Genomic DNA, 24,739 nt, shown 5'->3' on the forward strand with positions numbered 1-24,739 from the left:
TACCATTTACTGTCTGGAGCAAGCACGACCTAAAGCAACATATGTAGTTGTCTAGTAAACCCCTTTTAGCATCCAGATGTAAAACAAATGTATAAAGTCACAGTGACCAAACATTTAATAGCCGAATCAAAGATTGATAACTCTGTCATTTGCATGTGAGTGTTTACATATGTTTAGGTTTATAATATAATACACATATTAAATAAATGTTTTACAAAAACAGCCCTCCATAGAGTGCTTAGTAAGTTATATTTGCATAAACTGTATGTTCTGAATCTGTTAACAAAAATATATTAATTCCAATGGGAGTAATCTCTAAATGCTATACCATTCACAATGACTTGCGGTCACCATGGTATAGACACCTTGGTCCATGAAAGCAGTTGCTCAAAGTGACACACCTGGCTTAATTTACGAAATTATTAAAAGTATTTATTAAATGTTAACCAACAGACCAATTTTCACAATTCAATGAAAACATTACCAATATCCTTCACCTCAACCTTTAAAAGTAGTGAGCATTGCCTCAATCACAGGGACGAATGCCCTGAACTCACAGAGACCCTACATATGGCTAGGCACAATAATATCAGTTATTGTACATAGAAATCAACAATGCCAAACAATTTTTCTCTATCGTTCATTGACGAACGCAGTTCTCTCTGATTCATATCAGTAGGGATTTTACTGCCCCCTACAGGAGTACGACACTAGGCAGGAAAAAGTTCTGGCTACGCCTATGGGCAGTCCCAGGGGGTACACCCTCTCTCTTCCAGCATAGGATGTCAGTTTTTTTCTGACTAGTAAGGAGTAAGGACCTAGTTCTTTGCTAGGATCTCTGGTCCTGGCATAAAATTATTTTTTTATGTAGAATTTTTTTAGCTAGCCTTGTTTTCTCCGGAACTTTTTTTCCTGTGAGATCTTCAAGCAATTATGTCGGGCTGGGCGACAGACTGGACCCCCATATCCAGTGGTCACCCCAGTCTGGCCAGCGAGCGCGTGCAGGCCTTAGCTCCGTGCTGGGTCGGCCGCGATATAGTCCCACTGGATGGGGACTGGCCCCGCGAGTTATACGTCTCACCTGGACGCACATGACAGGGTCTAGGCTGATGTCGCAGCGTTCCTATTTGGCCGACAGCCCCCCTACTCCGGTGGCGTGGGGTCCTGTCAAGAGATGGTGCCCGCCTGTGTTCCCGGTATGGTGAGTAAATGTTCTCCCCTTCCCTGGTGGATTTTGGGGTGGACGCGGGCCCTCTTCCTGGGACGATCCTCACACTCCTGGGTTTTCCTCTGTCCTATTGTGACCCCTCTCCTCTCCACCCCCCCTGCCCAGCCCAACCCCCCCCCCCCCTCGTGGGGGACTGTTTGGGCCTACCTGAGCCTGAGGCCTAGTGTGCAGGCCGCATAGGGAGCCGGGCAAGTGTGCTGTCCGCGGTGCTCAATGATCGTGCGGGGGGGTCTTGCTGGGGTTCTTCTGATGTGGATGGGCTTTGGGGGGTCCCCCAGTGGGCCCCGATTGCCGCGATTTTCGGGCGGGGCCGCAATTTTGTTGTAGCCTCTGTCTGCTTCTATGGAGGCGGCCATCTTGGTACACCCGTTTTCGGCCATTTTTCTGTAGATTTTTTGCAGTGAAGGCCGGTGGGAGTGCCTGACGGACAGTGAGTCTTGTGGGTGGTCTCTCCCTCTCTGTGGGGGTTCATTAGCGCATGCCTGACCTCCGGGGAGCGCTGTAGCACTGTGGGGCTGTTTAAAAAAAATAAAATCATTTTTTCATTTTTTTTTTTAAAGTTGCTGGCGGGTTCCTCAGTTTCAGTATGGACCCTGCAGGCCGTTTTTTCCCACCTGACCCCCTCACAGAGGCCGCAGGGCCTTCTGGATCTCCACTGTCCGTCGCTGCCTTTTTGGCAGTTTGGGACGCATTTGGGCCCGGGTGGTGGTGGTAGGTGCTCTAAAACATTTCTCCACCTACCCCTGCCTCTTCTGATGTCTCGGAGTCTGAGTCTGGCTCAGCCGCCGCAGACATGGTTCTGACATTGACCTCCCTGCCGGGTCTGTTACCTCGCGCCCTGTCTCCTCGGATGATGAGGATGACGTTTCCACCTCCCCTGCTGCGACAGGTGCTGGTGGATGCACTGGCTGTATTCGGTGCGTGGCACCCTGCAATTTGTGGGTCGCAGTGGCTGCTGCGCCTAGGGCGCAGGTGGCATTTGGCACTCGCATGCCACCCAGAGCTGCTCATTTTGCTGGCTGCTCATGTAGGGTGGGACCGTCTGAGATGTTCCCTTGGGGTGACTAAGCGGCCGTTAGCCGTTGCCCTTTTGTCTCTGGTACAGAGGACTGTTTCCACCTTTGGTGGACGTACGGTCTCTAGCTGAATGGGACTACCGTTGTTCCGGTGGAGGAATCCCCGTCCATAAGGACTTAGGGGATAGGATGGCTTGGGCTGTGGCCTGCGCTCTGTGCTCCCTGGTGTAGCTGCACTGGGAACAGTGTTTGTTTGCCCTTTCAACGTAGACTCTGCCTAATGGGCGGAGTCCCAACACCGCAATTTGGTGTTGGGCATGTCCCTCTTGCCCTGGGGGAACTTTTGGACCAGCTGGCGCAGGGGCTGCATTTTGTTTGCAATGCCGCACTGGTCGAGGCTCCCTTGTATAGCACCTTGTCGTTTTTGGCGGTGGTTGTGTCTACTTGACCAGAGTGTTGGTCTGCTAATCAAACTTCTAAGAAGGTCTTAATGGATCTCTTTTTTCAGGGGGATCACCTGTTTGGGGCTGCCCTGGATGACACAGGCTGTCAAGGGTGAGGGCCTTCGTCGCAGTCGGTGTTCCTCCCTTTTGGCTCACAAACAGTTTCTTCGTCCCTCGGGACAGTCGAAGTGGTGAAGTCCTGACAGACTTCCGCGTGGGTTCCAGACGACCCTGGTCTGGTGTTCATGGGTTTGGTTTTTTTCCAGACTTGCGGACAAGGCCTACTCGGCCTAAAGGTGCTTCCTTTCCCATCTAGGGGGTCAAGGACCTGCGGCTGGCCCGAATTCCAGGCTGCCTGGGTTCAGGAGGTCTCGTGCGATCCAGTTGCATGATCGAGTTTCGATCCGTTTATTTCTAGGTAAGGTTTTTCCCTTCCAGTGTACGGCTGTCTCCGGATTGCTTACAGGCGCTCTGTGGGGCAGTTCAGGCTCTGGTTCAACAACTTGGACCCTACTGCTCCTTTGTTGGTTCCGTGCAGATCACAAATTCAAGTTGGTATTGGTTCGCACGGTGGTGGCTTCTCTACATCAGGGGGCTTCCTGGCTTTCATAGACATGGAGCTGCCTACCTTCACATCCCGTTATGTCCGCGACAGCTACGGTTTTTCAGTTTTTTGCCGTGGGGAAGGATCTCTTGGTTTGTGGCGTTAACCTTTGGTCTCACTTATGCTGCTAGGGTCTTCACGACGGTGTTGACTCCAGTCCTGGCGCTGTTGCGGCAGCGGGGCGTATCGGCCCTGGTTTCCTGGCCGCTCTGCTTCTCCGTTTGGAGTCCCCTATGGTGCTGACAACAAAGTTGGTTGTCACCATGAGAATTCTGGTGGAGTTCAGGTGGGTTCTGAACCTTCAGAAATAATCCCTGGTCCCTTCCATGAGACTGGACTTTCTGAGTCTGACTTTGGACTCGTCCTCGGGGTCAAAACTCTTGGCACTTTAGACTGCGGTCGACTTTTGCTGTTCCGCACATGGTCTTCCCTTTGGACCTGCATGCGAGTTCTGGGACTGATGGTGTTGTTTTTCAAGACGGTCCCTTTCGCTCAATACCTCTTGGGGATCCCCCAGGAGGCACTCCTTCTCGAAGGCGACTGGAATCCAAACTCTTGGGACTTGCAGATTCCGCTGGGCCGGGTGCCCGGGGGAGTCTTGCTCTGGAATCCTTCCTCTCCGTCTACTGGACAATTGTCACCACGGATGCAAGCTTGTCCAGGTGGGGAGGAGTCCTCGGCAGGTTTTTCTGCTTAGGGAGTATGGTGCCTGGAGGATCCAGGTTACCGCTTTTTGTCCTGGGGCTTGGAGTGATCCAGCTTAGTCTAGTTCACTGGATTGGGCACCTGCAGCTGTCCGGTGCACTTTCAATTGACTACGCCGTGACCGTGGCTTGTGTCATTCACTGTGGCAGCACCATAAGTGTCTTTGCTGCCTTTGAAGTGATGCGACACTTGGTTCTTTTCCGGTGCGACCTCCGTCGCCAACTGGGGACCTTGGTTGGTGCAGTCGGTTCTTTCAGACCCTCCTTTGCGAGTATCGTGGGTGTCCCCTGCTTACCTTGTTGCAGAAGGTGGCCTTGGTTGCTGTCAGTCTGCACGCAGGGTGTCGGCACTGGCGTCATTGTCCTGTTATTCTCCCAATCTGTTGGTTCATGGGGCCAGGTGGTACTTCGTCCGGATCCATCCTTCCCTCCGAAGGTGGTTTCTAGTGTTCACTTGCACGGGGCCATTGTGTTGCCATCTTGTGTCCTGAGCCCCCTCATCCTACGGAATGTGCGCTGCATACTCTGGATGGAGTTCGGGCACTCAAGGGGTACTTGGCGACTACTGGGTCTTCCCGTAGTCAGGTTCGCTCTCTGTGCTCACAGATGGCCCAAGGACAGGGCTGCCTGTGTCTGCTGCGACTATTTCCAGGTGAATCGGACAGTCGGTGGTGCAGACTTTTTCATTTATGGGTCAGGTCCTACCTTTCCCTTTTTCGGCGCTTTCTACTTGGGCGCCTAGTGCTTCCTGGGCTTTTTGCCATACAGGCATCTGTGCTTCAGGTTGTAAGACGACTACCTGGTCGTTTGTTCACACCTTTTGCTACGTTTTATGAGGTGGATGTGCTGGCATCTGCAGATGCCTCTTTTTGGCCGCAAGGTTTTTTTTTTTGCTGGCTGCTGTCTGTAGGGTTTTTGGCCTTCCTTGAGGGTGTTTACTGTTTGTTTTCAGGTGGGCCTCATCTTTTGTTCTGATGAGTCCTATGTTGCCTGGTTGGCTGTGTTTGGCCTTGGGGACTTGTTCTTTTCTGCTGTTCCCACCCCTCATTTTATGGCACTGCTTTGGGACGTCCCTACTGATATGAATCAGAGAGAACTGCGTCAGTCAATGAACGATAGAGAAAACTGCATTTTTGACTTACCGTAAAATCCTTTTCTCAAGTTCATTGACGGGCGCAGTACCCGCCCCTCTATTTTGAGTTGGGTTGGTGTTACTTTCTGACACTGCTTTGTTACAAAACTGACATCCTATGCAGGAAGAGAGAGAGAGAGTGTACCCTCCGGGACTGCCCATAGATGTAGCCAGAACTTTTTCCTGCCTAGTGTCCTACTCCTGTAGGGGGCAGTATAACCCTACTGATATGAATCAGAGAGAACTGCGTCCGTCAATGAACTTAAGAGAAAAGGATTTTACAGTAAGTCAAAAGTTATTTTCCTGTGGCATGCATGTGTTGCCACCAGTGGTGGCTGGTGCTCAAAATTTTTTTTGGGGGGGGGCGCAAAAAGAAAAATGAAATAGGTATTGCTTCGCGACAAAAAATGCGGTAAAATATTGCGTGACTTTGAGGTCATGGTATAGGCATGTCACAGGTCATGGTACAGGCATGTCACAGGTCATGGTACAGGAGATGGTATAGGCATGGCACAGGTCATGGTAAGGGCATGGCACAGGTCATGGCACAGGTGATGGTACAGGCATGGCACAGATGATTGTACAGGCATGGCACAGGTCATGGTACAGGCATGTCACAGGTCATGGTACAGGCATGGCACAGGTCATGGTACAGGCATGGCACAGGTCATGGTACAGGCATGTCACTGGTCATGGTACAGGCATGGCACAGGTCATGGTACAGGCATGGCACAGGTCATGGTACAGGCATGGCACAGGTCATGGTACAGGAGATGGTATAGGCATAGCACAGGTCGTGGTACAGGCATGTCACAGGTCATGGTACAGGCATGTCACAGGTCATGGTACAGGCATGTCACAGGTCATGGTACAGGCATGTCACAGGTCATGGTACAGGCATATCACAGGTCATGGTACAGGCATGTCACAGGTCATGGTACAGGCATGTCACAGGTCATGGTACAGGAGATGGTATAGGCATGGCACAGGTCATGGTAAGGATAGGCACAGGTGATGGTACAGGCATAGCACAGATAATGGTATAGGCATGGCACAGGTTATGGTACAGGCATGGCACAGATGATGGTACAGGCATGTCACAGGTCATGGTATATCCCAAAAACACAAATGCAAGAAAATCCAGGTGTTAGATTCATCACACAGTATCACATCAAACATGAGAGAATGGACTTTATTTGCTAGTATTCACTTCATGTCAGGGAAGGCAATGTCAAGACGCAGCAGCCAGCCCCAAACATATCAGCCCTAAGCTTGGAAGGAGGACAAGTTGCAGTGTGTGGGCCGCCCCCCCCCGAGGCATCACTTGTCTTGAACACTGACTTACCTCACAGACGGTGACCTGCTTGGCGTGGCGTGCTGCTCTGAGTAGTAGGCCCGGGGCGGCGGCGGGAGTCGGGACTGTCACACACTGTCTTACTCACTGGCTGGCTGCGGATTTGCAGATGCGGACTCTGGGTGCGTGGCCAGCGTGCGAAGAAGTGGAGAACCAGGCGGTGATCACTCACTGGAGAGTGGAGACGAACTGACAACACTCTTCTTCTTCTGACTTCTGATGCGCGGCTGAGCGGCTCTCCTCTCTGACGGCGGGAAGGTGTCGGTGATCACGTGAGTGATGCCAGGAAGCAGTGACTGGCGCACGCACCCCCCCCCACCCATCACGTCACCAGGTCCCGGGATGTCCTCCTGTGTGATTGGTTCAGGCTGGAGTCTGGACCAATCACAGGCAGGACATCACAAAAGTGGGGAGTGTCGGGGTGCATTGCTCTGCACCCCGATGACCCCCAGAAGGCCGCCAATTGGCACCTCTGCTCGCCGCACGTGGGGTGGAAACCCCCGCCCCCCCCAATACCCACCACTAGGTCCGGCGCCCCTAGTGGGCTAAAAATTGAATTTTTTTTATCTTTTTTTTTTCTTTCTTTTTTTTGGGGGGGCGGCGCCCCTGCGCCCCCTATAGACAGGCCGCCACTGGTTGCCACCAAGATGTTACCACCCAGGTATAAAATGTGCACATTTGACAAATTATAGTAAATGGATGCTAAAAAGCAAAAATTTGTATACTTTCCATCAAAAAAGTCCAGCAAATGCTTGTATACTCATGTGGTCAGCAATAATAGTTAAATCAGAAGTGCAGTTCTGTTTTCATAATCCAAAGGCAATGTGTAATAACAAAGGTCTTTTAAATTGCTGAGCTTGATTATCCACTAAAGTAGAGGGAGGAAGACATAGAGGTACATAGAGCCAAATACAAATGAAGCCAATATATAGCAGAGAGAATGCAGTTCATATGCATGGATGCAGATAGATTAGCAAGAGTGTATACACTTGTAACCTAACCGCGACCTAGTCTGTGTTTGTGGGCTTCCTGCAAAACACCACTTCCTCCAGTCCGAACATAGATATCAAATATTACAGCGCCCCCATACAAAACTAGACGGAGTTTAGCTTGTATATATGTGGAATCAACAACTTTATTGAACAGTCTCACACACAATATATACAGCACAGGGAAACATCCCCCTCCTGATCAAATTACCACACCAGATCAGGTGCCTGATTACATTATCATATGCAGATGTATTGTGTTCCGAAATATAATTAACATATCTAAAGAACAATCAACACAAACAGTATTGAGCTGATGATATTAACATCTGATATGAGTCTGACTGTATGAAGCAGTCTCTTATTGGTAATTGGCAGCTAGGCCTTTACCATGGAACATAGGCCAATGTGATTAGCTCTTTCAATGAACATGTTTTCAATCAAACAGGCCAGGAATAGTCTTCATGTATTTCTTGAGATATATGGTTGATAAATATTACTGTCCCATTTAAAGTAATCCAAACCATATTCTCAGTGTCCCTAATAGACACAGGGTGACTTACACATAAGAGGGGCCTAGGGGGCTGAGGGATTTCCTAACCTCTCTAAAGTAAGCTATGTTCCATGGGCCCCCCCCCCACCAAAGTGACTCCCATCACAACACTATACCATCCAGGGAGTAAACCTAATAGGGTCACTTCACCATCATTACCTGTCTTATCACTCAACTTACATTGTGCTGTAATTATCTAGTATTCCTTCAAGATATTGAATCTCTTTTGCCAGCTGTGCCGGTAATATCTCTAGTATCAAACAGGCGTCTGGCTCATGGACAGCTTGATGTCGAAAACCCCGGGACATCAGGGGAAGTGGTCAATGTGAAGTCATGCAGACGTTTACACATTTTGCTATAGTAGTGTAATACAGCTTCATCAGGGGGATCGTCCACATGATTGAGACAACATTGTCTTCTTTTTAATAGGTGAGGTTAAGGGTATTGGCCTAGCTTTCACTAAATTTTAAAATGTTGTCTATTGGGTAAAATCGAATAGCTACTTTTGTAAATAAAGACTCGTGTGTCACTTTGAGCAACTTCGAAAGTGCTTGGGGTCTATACCATGGTTTGCCTTGGTGGTTTATGTTCTGAACCTGCTATTTCAAGACTTACTCTTTATTATTTTTTATAACTAAAGTTTACAACAATTTGTTTAAATTCTCCCCTTATTCACTGTTAGTGACTTCCAGGTAAAGCCACACTTTGAGTTTACTAGATCCTTTTTTCGCTTGGGGGTATATCTTAGCATTACCTGTGAATTTACCTAGAATTTTCTCTCACAAAGCTGAACAGTTTAATTCAGAGAGCCAGTGTCTGTCATATTGCATTGTTTGCATCTATGTCAATCTGTGGAAGATTTAGCATATTATAAGAATTATTAAACCCTATGCGATATGGTTTTTAAGGTATGAAACTCAGCTCAGAGTATTTCTAGCTTTGTGGCTAAACTAAATGCACGTCAAGCTACAATTTTTAGCCACCTTTTGGCAGTCATCCCATTTCAAGTGCATTGATTGTCTGGTGCTAGGCTATCCTTATTGAAAGCTTTTGACTTGGGACTTTCATGCTACAGTGCCTTGCAAAAGTATTCGGCCCCCTTGAACTTTTCGACCCTTTGCCACATTTCAGGCTTCAAACATAAAGATATAAAACTGCTATTTTTGTGAAGAATCAACAATCATGAAGTGGAACGAAATTTATTGGATATTTCAACCTTTTTTTAATAAATAAAAAACTGAAAAATTGGGCGTGCAAAATTATTCAGCCCCCTTCAGTTAATACTTTGCAGCACCACCTTTTGCTGTGATTACAGCTGTAAGTCGCTTGGGGTATGTCTCTATCAGTTTTGCACATCGAGAGACTAAAATTTTTGCCCATTCCTCCTTGAAAAACAGCTCAAGCTCAGTGAAGTTGAATGGAGAGCGTTTGTGAACAGCAGTTTTCAGTTCTTTCCACAGATTCTCGATTGGATTCAGGTCTGGACTTTGACTTGGCCATTCTAACACCTGGATATGTTTATTTGTGAACCATTCCATTGTAGATTTTGGATCATTGTCTTGTTGGAAGACAAATCTCTGTCCCAGTCTCAGGTCTTTTGCAGACTCAATCAGGTTTTCTTCCAGAATGGTCCTGTATTTGGCTCCATCCATCTTCCCATCAATTTTAACCATCTTCCCTGTCCCTGCTGAAGAAAAGCAGGCCCAAACCATGATGCTGCCACCACCATGTTTGACAGTGGGGATGGTGTGTTCAGGGTGATGAGCTGTGTTGCTTTTATGCCAAACATAACGTTTTGCATTGTTGCCAAAACGTTTGATTTTGGTTTCATCTGACCAGAGCACCTTCTTCCACATGTTTGGTGTGTCTCCCAGGTGGCTTGTGGCAAACTTTAAACGACACTTTTTATGGATATCTTTAAGAAATGGCTTTCTTCTTGCCACTCTTCCATAAAGGCCAGATTTGTGCAGTATACGACTGATTGTTGTCCTATGGACAGAGTCTCCTACCTCAGCTGTAGATCTCTGCAGTTCATCCAGAGTGATCATGGGCCTCTTGGCTGCATCTCTGATCAGTCTTCTCCTTGTATGAGCTGAATGTTTAGAGGGATGGCCAGGTCTTCGTAGATTTGCAGTGGTCTGATACTCCTTCCATTTCAATATTATCGCTTGCACAGTGCTCCTTGGGATGTTTAAAGCTTGGGAAATCTTTTTGTATCCAGATCCGGCTTTAAACTTCTCCACAACAATATCTCGGACCTGCCTGGTGTGTTCCTTGTTCTTCATGATGCTCTCTGTGCTTTAAACGGGCCTCTGAGACTATCACAGTGCAGGAGACTTGATTACACACAGGTGGATTCTATTTATCATCATTAGTCATTTAGGTCAACATTGGATCATTCAGAGATCCTCACTGAACTTCTGGAGAGAGTTTGCTGCACTGAAAGTAAAGGGGCTGAATAATTTTGGACGCCCCATTTTTCAGTATTTTATTTGTTAAAGTTTGAAATATCCAATAAATTTCGTTCCACTTCATGATTGTGTCCCACTTGTTGTTGATTCTTCACAAAAAATTACAGTTTTATATCTTTATGTTTGAAGCCTGAAATGTGGCAAAAGGTCAAAAAATTCAAGGGGGCCGAATACTTTCGCAAGGCACGATATCGGCACAAAGGTTCCTGTTGCAGGACTAGGTTTGTATTCAACAGGGTAGGGGTTAATTAGTTTTAGGATTTGTGTTAGTGTTTTGTTTAATAGGTCAGTGTTTAGGGGTTAAAGTGTTACTAAAGCCACAACAGTAAAACCAATCTGTATATGCAGTAAAGCATGCTTGTTATACCCACTTTGGAACCTAAGGGGTTAATACTGTGCATTGTGTAAAAAGGGTGTTTGATCCTGTCTTCTCTGATCCTCTCCTTTTACTATCCCCAATGCATCTGCTAATAGAACAGAGCATTGGAGGCACTCTGCACATGCTCAGTGTGGTGTGTATTGCTAGAGAGTTTTTTTTTTCTTTTTTTTTTGAGAGGGTGGAGCACAGGGCCAATCAGCACTGTCCAGAAAGAAAGGCAGAGGTCATGCAGCCTAATAGGACAGTCAGAGGAAAATGAAAAATCCTCCTACAAGCTTTAACCAGTGCTTCACCAGACAAGCAGCTGTTTAACTGTATTTTTCTGCCTCTTTGTAAAGTCCTCCTTGAGCTATCGAACCTCTTCTTTTCCTCATAATTTCTATTACTTTGGAATGACCAGTGCACGTTTTAGTAGTGGTTGTGGTCATGCTCACTGCTGTATGCACACTACATGCCCCATAGTCCCTGGTCCAGCTTGGTAGTGAGAAGGACAGGAGGCTAAATTTCTACATACAGTGGGATCATAGAGAACAAACGTAGCCACTCTCTAACAGCAAGTCAGTTCACAGCAGCCGGTAAAATCAAAAAAAGGAATTTGGAAGAGGTGCAAAGTAATAGAGAAGGTACTTTTTAATTAAAGAAAACCTACTTGAATAGAATTACATTTTTTTAGTGTCACTTTAAGCATTAAACAACCACTGGTGCCCAAATATCTTGGTATTGAATCATCCACCTGCTCTCTCAATCCTCATCAGAGTGACCAATAATGTAGTGCTCAGTGGGCAGTTTTAAAGTGATTTTAAAGGCTGAAGGTATTCTACCTTAATGCATTCCTCCCCCCTTATTTTTCACCTTAGCCTGATCTTGAGCGCTTTGAACACACTCTCCGTGCTCACCCTCCTCATATACTCCGAGACCGCAGCAGGAGCAGTCGGCTTCCCCTGCTGTCAATCATTGCAAGTGAGGAGGGAGCAGAGGGCTGGGCGAGGGCGGTTCAAGAGGGAGCTGGCATGAGTGCCCCAATAGCAAACAGCTTGCTATGGTGGAAACAGCAGGAAGGTATGACCTGTTCATATAAAAAACAAAAGTAAATAAAAAATTGGTTTACAATCACTTTAAAAGGACATACATGCACTGTACAATACTTTTTTCGAGTGCTTGTATTGCAGTGGTATTCTAATGTTATAATTTAATTCTAATTTTAAAAAAATCCCATAGCATTAACGCACCATTAGTCTGAAACATTGACACAAGACTTTAAAAATCTAATTCTGATGTTGCATTAGAAAGGCAATGTTTTTTCTGTGCTTTATCTGGCTGGCATGCATTGTGCCCTTAGAAATGGCCTTCTGCATACAACTACTGTAGAGAGTGGTTATTTAAAGTATACCTAAACCCAAGCAAAAATGCATCCAATCTGCATATATGTGAACAGGGGCTGACACCTGATATCCGGACCGCAGAAGCTCTGGCAAGTGCTCTACTGCTACACCAGCAGGGCAGAAGCAGGTGAGCTGAACGTTATGTGTAAAAAAATGCATCCAAGGGCAGTGATTGATTTTATGTTTGCTGGTCTGCCACTACACCACCAGGGAAGAGGCACAGCAAATAAGTGTAGTGAAGTAATAATTTTTCATTAATCCAAAAAAAAAGTCACATGAATCTAAAAATAGGTATAGGTAATTGGTATCGGCGAATACTTGAGAAAAACTATTGGTATTCGCACTCAGTCTTAAAAAACTGGTATTGCTGCATCCTACTGAATATCATATGTGTAGGCCCCATTAGTAATTGCCAAATCTGTTACAGGGTAGACTTACCATTCCATAGATATGGTTAGGACCACATTTTGCAAATTTGGGCCAAATAAGACATTTCCAACTCCATCCAAAAATGTTGTTCCCTTTTGGCCACAGGGGAAGGGACAATGTTAACTTAACAGGGCTTCTTCAGCTTTTGTATAATTACCAATAAACATGCTCTTTTTGGGAACATACAGTGTATCTGCATATGGCAAGAACCAGTTTTGATATTCAAATTCAAAATATTCTTATTCATATTAATCAATCTGAAATACCTTCCACTAATCTGTCTCCACGGAAAAATGAATGTAATGATTTGGCATGGGTTAGGATTACTATTACTGCACTTTGTATGTTCATTTTAGCTCTTGCACTAGCTTACTTTTATTTTCAAAAATTACATTATTTGATGATGAGAAGATGAGAAGCCGAGCTGCCTTTAAATGCAGTGGAACTGATCTAATCTGCATAAATTGTACCAAATATAAAACAGGAATCTATTGTACAGTACATATTCAATCTGTTACCATTACCAGTATTTACCTCATTGGATCTTCTAAAATGGCATTGTATATGTATAGTATACTCATTTTAATGCTCCTTGTCGTCGCCCCCCCCCCCCCCTTACAAAACCTTACAAATTGCCTTTATACATAAATTAAAGTGACAAGCTGCATCTCGTGGCAAGATAGTGACAAGCTGCATCTTGTGGCAAGTTAGTGACAAGCAGCATCTCATGGCAGACGACGGTGGCAGAATATTGACAAGCTGCGTCTGGTGGCAGGATAGTGACAAGCTGCATCTGGTGGCAAGTTAGTGACAAGCAGCATCTCATGGCAGACGACGGTGGCAGAATATTGACAAGCTGCGTCTGGTGGCAGGATAGTGACAAGCTGCATCTGGTGGCAGGATAGTGACAAGCTGCATCTGGTGGCAGGCAACAAGCTGCATCGGGTGGCAAATGACGAGCTGCATCGGGTGGCAAGTGACCAGCTGCATCGGGTGGCAGGCAATGGTGGCCAGTGACATGCTGCATCTGGTTGCAGACAACATGGCAAGTTACAAGCTGCATCTGGTGGCAGATGACAGTGGCAAGTGACAAGCTGCATCAGATGGCAAACGATGTGGCAAGTGACAAGCTGCACCTGCATTTTCTGAGGACCTTTGCTCCAGTCGGCCCTGAAGAAGGGGGAGTCTCTGTTCTCCCAAAACGCGTTGTCTTTAACATGTTCTGCTACCAATTAAATGACGATCCTTTGATCCAAGTGGGATTCTTATTGCCAATTTTGGGCGCTCCTTTAACCGACTACCACTAGAAACAACCACTAGGCCGTATCTTAAGGTAGCAGCCCAGACCCCTTAACAGGGGTCAACTTCCTTTTTTCATCCAGTCGGACCAGATTGATTGGGAGTTAATTTCTCCAAGTGGCCCTCTCTCACTTACCACCTACTCACAGACCCCCTATCGAGCAGGTCAGTCCTGTGCAGCCATCAACTTTTCAAAAAAACTAAGCGGCACCTGGTGGCAGGCAACAAGCTGCATTCGGTGGCAGGGGACAGTAGCAAGTGACAAGCTGCATCTGGCCGCAGGCGAAGGTAGCAAGTGCCACTCAGGGCTTCCACTGATTCTGCAATTATGGTGAGTTGAACTATTTCATTTATCTTACAGTGTAATCTATAATAATAAAGTCCAAGTGTCTCTGCATCCAGTCCCTGTGTCCGTGGGATTGCACTACTGCGCATGTGAGCGGGAGTGGGCACCATGTCAGGGGCCCCAGAAGTAAGTCACACTGACCTGTGTAGCATGGGGAGCTCCTCAGTGTCGGAGACCGGGTCCCGGGTGTTGGGGGTCACCCCGATAATGGTGCTCTTCAGGGAAGTTCCTCTCAGCAGGCGACTCCAGACCAGATCCATATTCCCCGGAGAGTCCACACTCACCCACATGCTGGAGCCGGGCAGTAGTACCCCGTCATGGGTCAGGAGAAGAGGCAGGCGCCGGGGGATCTGGATAGGATAGAGCCGCTAGAGGCCATGACCGGCCACACACACACAATCTGCACAGCGACCGACCAAACTCACTGACAGCTCCGACCGGGCAAAGAGCAGCAAGACTACAACTACGGAGAGCGGCCGGAGACAAATACCTCCGCCTGAGGAAACCACCGCCATTTACTGGCCAACTGTGAGTATTACTACTGGGAATTCACCTCACAGGGCTGAGGACAGAAATCACCTCATCAGATATCCTGATATCCTACATACACCCCAGTATTATCACCTCATCATATACTATACACCCCAATATAATCACCTCATCATATACTATACACCCCAGTATCATCACCTCATCAGATATCCTGATATCCTATATACACCCCAGTATTATCACCTTATATACTATACACCCCAATATAATATCATATATTATACACCCCAATAGAATCACCTCATCATATACTATACACCCCAATATAATATATAATCACCTCATCCTATACTTTACACCCCAATATAATTATGTATATATCTTACTATATAAAGTACAAGTGTCTCTGCGTCCAGTCCCTGTGTCCGTGGGATTGCGCTACTGTGCCTGTGCCCCACGGACAGCCGTTGGGACTTGGAGCGCAGAGACTTTGGGCGGCCGGGCAAAACTCTTGAAGCGGCGGGTGTGCGCAAGCACGCTGCAGGTGCGCATTCGCACGTGAGAGCCGCTCGGTCAGCTCTGCGCGTGTCTCTGATGTTGCTAGGACAACAGGGACGCTATGCGCAGAGCTGGCTACGTCGTGCGGCTCTCGCGTTTAGAAAAAAAAAAAGAGATAAGCGAGGGCCGCTCAGTCAGCCATATGTTCTAGCGCTCGTTAATTTAACGGGCTTAATGTCTAGTAATAGAAATAATGCACCTCAATCATCTTGACATCATACCAACCATGGTGTCGTCATGAATGAAGCGCTAAAACAGCCAATGCCCTGACAAATCAGCCATGGAGCCTCTATCACAACCCACCGGCCGCAACCATTCCCCCCCCCCCCCCCCCCCGGCAAAATTTTCTTCAATGAAACTGGTCCCCAGTGCCAAAAAGGTTGGGGACCGCTGTCTTAAGGTATTCTAAAAGATAATACCTTTGATTACGTGAGTTTCATGTTAGCAGTAGTAATTACATTTTTATACCCCGCATAAAGTTGCCGCAACAATTTCCAATGGAAGAATTTAGTGGTACTTCATGAATAGCCTCAATGTGTTTGGGGTCCAGCACATGTTGACAAACTGTATCTTATAACAAGTGACAACCTGCATCGGGGGGCAAGTGACCCGCTGCATTGGTGGCAAGTGACAAGCTGCATCTGGTTGTAGGTAATGGTGGCCAGTGACATCTGGCATCTAGTGGCAAACAACATGGCAACTGACAGGTTGCATCTGGTGGCAGACGACGGAGGCAAGTGACAGGCAGCATCTGGTGGCAGATGACAGTGGCAGGTGACACGCTGCATCTGGTGGCAAACAACGTGGAAAGTGACAAGCTGCATCTGGTGGCAGGTGACGGTGTGAACAGGCATAATGAAACATTGCTCAATGCAATGAAGTAAAAATAAATTGGGTAGATTAAAGAAACAAGGTAGCCCTACAAGGGGCTAACTTGCTCCTTTAAACTACCCAATTTATTTTTATAGATTCATTAATTCTGAATCAGGTGTGCTTTAAATATTTAAACTTCATTGCATTGAGCAACATTTTATTATGCCTGTTCATGTTTTTATCTTTAGTCATTTACACTATACATTTTTGCTTTATTTCAGTACATCTCTTTATATCAACTGACCACCCAATTGGGTATGTTTTATCTTAGAATTCTACTGATGTAATATAACAGGCATACTCAACTTATGATACAACAGTGATTTATTATCTTTACCCTTAGACATAGCCTTATATGGTGGAACTTGCTCTGACGTTTTTTCTATCTGATCACCACTGATCCCCTGTGGGTTTTTGAGCTTGCTTCTGTGCCAGTACCCTAATGGGATGTGCTACAGCTACTTCTGTTTGTTTCTATATCTGGTTTATTCACTTATGTGAGTCCAACATGTTCATACCAATAATGCATGGACATTGTCACTAGTTGCATATTAGTTGAATACATACTTGCTGTTATGCTTTTTTCTATCTATTTATGATTGCGTCCACCTCCCCTGAAGAAGACCACACCTAGTTGAAACGTGCTTGGAGAGAATAGTGGATTTGCAATTATTAGAACAAGTTTTTGTTATCTCTGCTTCCTGTGAGGCTAGCATGAAATGATTTTTAAAAAAAGAAACCAGACCAGGATATGTATTGTATAAACTAGAATTTTTAATCTATTGTATAATAAACCTTTTTATATTTTATATATAATAAAAAAACATACTTTTTGATTTCTATTGCTGCAACAAAGTCCCACGGGAGACACTTTTTGGTTTTCAAAACATTAGGGATGGAGCAGCTATTCAACCCATGATACAATCACCGCTTTTGTCTCAATTAGTATCATTTTAGGTAATCCATCAGAATCTAATTATTTTTTTCTTTGCTGCAAATGTTTACCTTGCACAGAGAAAGCCATGGTGACAGCTAGATCCAGTATGCTACAGTTGTTAGTGTAGTAAAAATGAATTAAAGTTAAAAATAATAGTAAAATAGCTAAAAATGCATTTTTGTGCATTTGTCATCTTATAAGGAAAATCATGAGCAGGGTATTATGTTAAAACAGTATACCAAATAAAAAGTGTTATTTTCCAAAAAATGGAAATGATATTAATGTAATAATAAAGGCAGAAATGTTTTATTTTTTTTTATAACAAATATGTCCTACTTATTTACTTTGTGCAATGGTTTTCACAGAGCACCCCTGATCCTCCTCTTCTCAGGTCCCTCGCTGCTGCTTAGCAGGCAGCTTGCTATGGGGGCACCCGAGCAGGCTCACTCCTGAGCCGCTGCTCTGTATCCATTCACACATGGAGCGCAGCTCAGCCAAACCCTGACTCTCTCCTCATTGGCTCACTGGCTGTGATTGACATTAGCAAGAGCCAATGGCTTCCGCTGCTGTCTCAGCCAATGAGGAGGAAGAGACCTGGGAGAGCCGCTGCTCTTGTATACATTGCTGGATCGGCATGGGGTTTTAGGTTAGTATTGGGGGGGGGGGCTGCTGCAGACAGAAGGTTTTGGGCCTTTACAACCATTTTATGGTCATTATTAGGGTTGTTAAATGCACTAACTCTCAGGGGAAAAAAGGGCAACACCGTGAGACAATCGAGACTCTCTTGCTTTGTACTGTGCTGTCTGTTCTTGTAGAGTGTTGTCTGTAAACATGCTTCCAAGAGGGGCAAGCATTACACCTCATCAGTGTTCTGCTTTCCTTTACACCCCACCATAGGCAGCTCCTATATCTAACATTGATTAAAACCCACCTTCACCCAACTTAAGTTTGAATAGAGTAGAAAGCTCTTTTAAAGCTTTAAATATTGTCTGTGTCCCCACAGAATACTGTAGCTTCTCTCTTCCCTCATGGGGCACAGAAATAATATCTCAACAGTGGATCTAAAATTACCCTTCTCTACTAGAATATTTATTATTCTTGCTATCAAAGTCCTTGGTTTCCCCTGCTTCCTGTTCTGACATTTGTCAATCACAGGGCCAATGTTCACAGGCATTCCAACCCTTGCCTGGTCCATTAAGACTAAAGAAAATAAAGTATTGTTTGGAGTAAGACTTTAACACAGTGAATTCAAGGACCCTGGGTAAGCTGTGTGCTAGCAGATTCTGGATCACAAGGTTGGCTGAGCAGAATTATAAGTCCTTGGCAGGTAACACAATTCACATACTTGAATTTCATATGTGTAATTCCTTATTTGCCTTGAGTTTGATTTTAATACTCTTACGTCTGATATGTTCTAAAAAATATTAGACATATGAATGTAAGTACTCTCTTCTGCAAGGCAACTAACATTTTATATTCATTGTCATCTGTTCACTTCTGCTGCATATTCAAATTTACTTCCTTTATGCCTTAAAATATTTTAGCATGAAATTTCAGCCAGTGTTTTTTTTTTTCCTCCTTTCTAGCTCCAGTGTTATGTATTGATACCGCTTGCAAATATTCACATCTTTTCCAATAAAGTTTCCAAACAACGTTATATTTCACATTTTCAAATATATGCATTATTCTCCATATCTTTAATATGCCTTTGAAGCGTATAATTATAAAATAGATGTGACAGCCCGGCCCTCAAAAAGAACAATTTGTTTATTTTCCTCTCAGCTGTCACCCCTCATTTCTTTAATTTAACACCTTGAAATGTATTACAGATAGAATGAGATATACCTCATTTTGGCCTTGGTGCTCTGGATTTTGAAAGATGGTTAAAAACATTTTTGACACCTAAACACATAAAAGAAAACAGAAGTTGGCCTCATGATGATGCATTTTGTAATAATAGCATCTCCGGAAGCATAGCAAAGACATAAAACTTGTTTTCCTTTCATCCTATGTGTTATCTGGATTTCTTTTGTGTTTATTTGTTTCATTCAGCCATGAAGTGAATTAACACTGACCCTGTAAAATGTGTCACTTATCACTTGATGTTGCGTCTTTTGAAGCTGAATTTAGCCTGTTCTCAGCAGGAAGGCCAGCAGGCTAAAGGTTCTTTAACTTGATCACTAGTGTAACCAGTGGCATTGGCTTGGTAGTATGTTATTTCAATTACGGTATTTGTAAATTTGCCAAAGCAGTTAGTTCAAATAATGGTCTGAAGTTAGGCATTACCAATATTTAGGCCTGATGACATGTTGATACAGTCTATTTTTTTAAAGTCCAATGGAACTATATGTCTGTATATTGCTGCACACCGATTGGTTTGCTTAAAGCACATGGCCATGTACCTTAGCAACAGGATCATGTTAACCTGCCTTTTCTGCTGGTCATAAGGCAGTTGTGCCCTCAATGACCAGTCCAACTATTGAGGAGCAATGCAAATAAACAGGATGACTGCCCTTTCCTTTGAGGTAAGTGTAGTAAAATAATTAATAAAAATTATGATTGGACTTAGATTTTAAAAGCGGAGACTCAACTTTGCGGAGTGAAAAATTAAATATGCTGTGCAAATAGTGTTTTACAATTTCAAATTTTTTTTTTAATTTGTATTCCATGTATAGCAAAAAGCTGTTTTGTTCCAGTTTTTCACTTACAACAAAAGCAGTAGACTACACTGATATTAGCGTTATTGTGTAGCTTTTGTACACAGCTGACCAAGTTATATACTGTGATTTATCTTATTACAAAACCCCTCAAAAATTCTGCACATGGCCTGGTTTTAAGTGTAAGCAAATGTAAAAGCCCCTAGTTGTTCCACTTTTGTTTTCAATAAAAATGTTTGTAGGTTTTTTTCTTTTTTTTTTTCCTAATCATAGGCATCCCTTTAGTAGGCATTTGAAATTTAGAACATAATTTATAATTTAGCCACAATGTATAGTACATTGCTCATTATACCTTGTACATCTGAAATAGCATAGAAGTTTCATTAATGTTCAAATTTGGGGAAAAGCACTCTAATTCAATACACTCAGGAAGAACTACAGTTATTTCATCAAAATACCTAAATATTTGAATCTCTCAGGATAACCAATCATTTATATAAAGCATATGCTCCATGTCTGCGTTGAGGTAACACAGAGTGGTAGATAAAAGTCCAGGTAAAAAAGAAGTTTACTGAATCAATTTCAGTACATGACTGCTCAATGTCATATTGATTAAGTTGTCTCAAATGTGGTCAGGCTTTGCCTATTTATGTAGGTTTGTATAGAGGAAGTGACTCCCTTTATGAACGTCTTCCAGTCAGCTACAGTAGGTGGATGTGGTGATTTTTAATAAGAGATCCCTTGTGACGTAAAAAGTAGCGAAGGAGATTCAAAATTTGGTTTGTCCAGGGTAGAATAAATATCATTAGGAACAGGTAAAGCTATAGCTGGGTCGGTAGGCAATGTTTATTCTTCGTTATTTGCATGTTTTAAGTATTTAATAGTGTATAAAAATAAATAATTTCTACTGTTGTGAACCTACAGGCTGTTACCTTAAAACACCTCTGAGGGGACCTCACAAATACAGGGTTACGATTTCTATGACTGCTGACCAGATTGTCTGCTGACTGACTTTTCTATGCGTGTGAGCTAACATGGCTTAATTGGAGATGCACGCTAGGGTTTGATCCATTTAAAACAGTGGTCAAAGGCACAGCCACGAAATGCTGCTTGCTTACTCAGATCTCCTAATTTTTATATACAAGAATAGGCTCTTCTGCTTAGGCTAACAATATCACAGCTACTTCCCATGTCTGAGCAGATGTTAAGCAAGCTGTAGCTGAATGTAAATTTTGAGAGGGTGGCATGATTTAAGCTCATTTGAAGTGGGCTGGTGTCCCTGCTTCGCTCATAATTCAGCATCCCCTGGGGGAATTTTCTACTATACCTCTTTATTTTGGCTCTTTATATGGACTCTCTCAAGTCTGTATAAAGCAGATCATCCCTTGACTAAATCTCTTCAGCCTTTGTTATTGGGCTCTGTAGACCTGTAATTAGGCCTCCTGGCAGGCCTTGCAGGCCGGTTAATGGTCATATGGAGTTTTTATGAAGCAGACTGGCTTTGAATAAATCCTGGTAGGGATAGGTTTATGGGTCACTTCCTATCTGGACCTAACTTTGTCTGTGTGCCCTACGGGCTAAGTTCCCTTGACCATGGACAGCTCAGTTTGCTTCTCAAGCTCTACTCTGTTAATCCCTAGTGTAAACAGAGGATTTAGCTGAGCTTCTGTCACTTGCCAATCCACTTGGGTGTTAGCAAAGCTGTTCACAAGACTTCATTATAGAGCACTGCTTAGAGTGTAGTGTGAGCCAGTGAAACAATTGCATACACTGTAAGTCCATTAATCTTTTGCAAAAATGTGCATTATTGAAATTCTGATAAATATGCCACAAAATGAATTTCATTTTAGAAGCATGATAATCATGGTCATCTTTATCTATAAAACATATTTTGTAGTTCTAACCTAGGATTCGAGTTGACTAACTTAGAATATAGGGCTTTAATAGTTTTTTTAAACAAAAATTTTATTGATAAAATTTACCAGCAATATGTAAAACCTTCACTCCATGATTGTTGATAAAAGGCTGGTTGCATTGGTGATTCGAACTCTTACATTTTATAACAAATTTAAACTAATTTTGTTGCTATTGAATTTTTTTTTCATTTTTGTATTTTATCTGAGAGATTTGGAATAATCTATATCGTTTGAAATATATTGTTCATTCTTCCTCAAGTCAATGTTTGCTGAAGGGGATGATCGAATTGTGTTTTTAAAATTTAGTTTGTACTTGATAATTTTAATGTAGTACTAAGACCCGTGTTAGCAAACTGTGGCCTGTGAAGAATTTACTTGGCTGAGTTACGTCAGTGTGCTTGTATTTATTCAGCTTCCTAAGGTAGTGGGGAGAAGATTGCACACTATAGAAACAAAATGGAAAATGACAGATGTGTCTTGAAGGACCACATACGTAGAGTCTCTGATTTAAGTCTGGTGGAACTAATAGGATCATTGGTTTACTTTCTTGCTTGCCATTTTTTTGTCCAAGTCCAGCTCAGTTAAATAGGTTATTTTGTCTCCAGATATGCAAAATGATCAACCCGGCAGCTGGTACTGAATATGAAACAGAGACTGACAGTAGAACATTAACCAGTATTGTAAACAGTCTGCCACATCTTTGGCACTCTGCACTCTTTCTTGCTACAACTGCAGAGAGCTTAAGAACTTCTAGTATGATTAGCTGATTTTCACATTTTGGAAAAAAATGATTAAAGATCACCATCACCTAGTCAATTGAGATGTGTTTACAAGTTCTTTTTAGCCTTGTAAACAGTTTTCTGTCTGTCTTTGGTTAACTGCATGTGCATGGCATTTATCAATGTTCAATAGCCTAATAAAAAATGATATTTTGGAGAATTAAGTTTGGGCTAGCTAGCTTTCAATTATTAATTCATACCATAACACATGCAACATTTTTCTTGACTTCTGCTTTAGGAAGCCTCATTTTCACAGAGATATGTAGGCCTTGGCCTGAGATGGCAACATTCAGGTGGTGGAAGACTGCACATAGCTAATACCATTTATGTGCATACTATCTTAATCGCAGTTAAAGCCACTGGGAGGGATTTATCTACCTCCTTGCATTAAAGAAAGCAAGTGCAGATGCCATGCAAAAGTGGCTGTGCCTAAATTCTCATTTCTCTTTCGTTGATTGACGGACGCAGTGCTCCTTAAATAGCTACTGGTTATATTGCCTCCTCCAGGAGGTGGACTAGACAGAAAAAAAAAACACTTGGCTATGCCCATGGGCCAGGCTTCAGCTGGTATATAACCCCCTTCTCTGCTGTAGGTATTCATTTTTCTTTTGACACTGCTTTTGGATGTCCCAGTAGTTATGATTTAAGGAGCGCTGTGTCCGTTGATGAACTCCGAGAAATAGATTTTACGGAGGGTAAAAAATCCCATTTTCTTGCAACTCATTTGTGACTTTTATGGCCACATCTTTAAGCAGCACCAGGTGTACATAAAGTTAAAAAAAAAAATTATTAAATAGAAGTCTTTTGGCCTCTTTCACATGGGGGCCTCCGTCTTGCAGATTCTGCTTGCTCAGCGGTGGATCGCTCCTCTGATCCCTGCTGAGCAGGTGGATGACAGGTCAAGGCTCCACTGTACAGAGCGGACACGGAAATATTACCACTCTCCTCTATGGGGAAATCGGGTGAAAACGGACCACCTGTCCGTTTTCATCCGATCCTTTCTGATCTGATCTGCCAGATGGATGGAAAAGTAGAACCACTATCTGTTAGGATCAGATCAGATGGCAGCAGGTGTCAGCAGACATATGTCCGCTGACATCCGCCCCTCCTAAGGGGAGACTGGAGGGTCCTATCAGGTCAGCCTGAAAAACTGACAGGCAGACCTGATCGTAAAGCCCATGTGAATGGACCTTTTCAGTGTTTTGCTCTACATTTTCAACAAAATTGGCACATAAACTGATCAAGGGCATGTTTTATTCTGGAGCAGGCAGTTCTTGTACCCGAGATTAAACTGGAATATTAGAATTTTAATTTATAATGTAAAGTCATTTTTGGTAACATGTGAAACATGTTTGCATACAGCTTTACTAGTACATTTGATTATTAAAATGTCATATTTGGGATAATTATCTTCTAATCTTTTTTGGGGGGAATCTGTTCGGAAATCTGTTCTTGTATGTGTAAATAAAATAAAAACAAAAAAAAAAAAAGAGTTACAGCACTGCTGCTAGATCAAGAACATTACTTTCTCTTTCGTTCATTGACAGACACAGCTCTCCATTATCTAGAATCATAGGGTTATATTGCCCCCTACAGGAGTAGGAAACTAGGCAGAAAAAAGACTTGTCTACGCCTATGGGCAGTCCTAGGTGGTATACATCCCCCTTTCTGCTATGCTATAAGCCTTCAGTTTTTTTTCTGCCTATTTAGAAGTAAGGACCTAGTTCCCTGCCAGGATCTCTGGGCCTGGCATTTTTTCCTTTTACATGGCATTTTTTCTCCTGTATTTTTTCCTGTGAGATCTACAATCAACTGCTGGACTGAGCAATGGGCTGGATATCTAGATCCAGTGGCCCGCCCCCGTCTGGCCAGCGAGTGTGCGCAGACCAGAGCTCTGCACTGGGTTGGCCGCAACATAGCCCCACTGGACAGGGGCTGGCCTGTGAGTTAAATGCCTCGCGAGGCTGCATACGATTGGGTCTCGGCCCAAGACGCAGTGTTCTTTCTGGCCGACAACCCCCGATTTCGATGGTGAGGAGGTTCTTCCTGGAATGGTGCCTGTCTGATTCCTGGTATGGTGAGTTGCTGTCCCCCCTCTCCCCCTGGATGTGGTTTTGGGTGGACGCGAGCCCCTCCCTGGAACGATCTGACCTGCAAGTTCCCCCAGACCCCCCTTTTGTTTGGTGGTCCCTTTGGGC

At 44.0% G+C, this 24,739-nt stretch overlaps 1 protein-coding gene across 2 annotated transcripts in view; it reads left to right on the top strand.

The window, feature by feature from the left end:
• RSRC1 (arginine and serine rich coiled-coil 1) overlaps positions 1-24,739 on the top strand; it is a 654,629-nt gene that overhangs the window by 333,121 nt on the left and 296,769 nt on the right. The window lies entirely within an intron of this gene.

The sequence above is a fragment of the Pelophylax lessonae genome (assembly GCF_965119305.1).
Source record: "Pelophylax lessonae genome assembly, chromosome: 3".
Taxonomy (NCBI): Eukaryota; Metazoa; Chordata; class Amphibia; order Anura; family Ranidae; genus Pelophylax; species Pelophylax lessonae.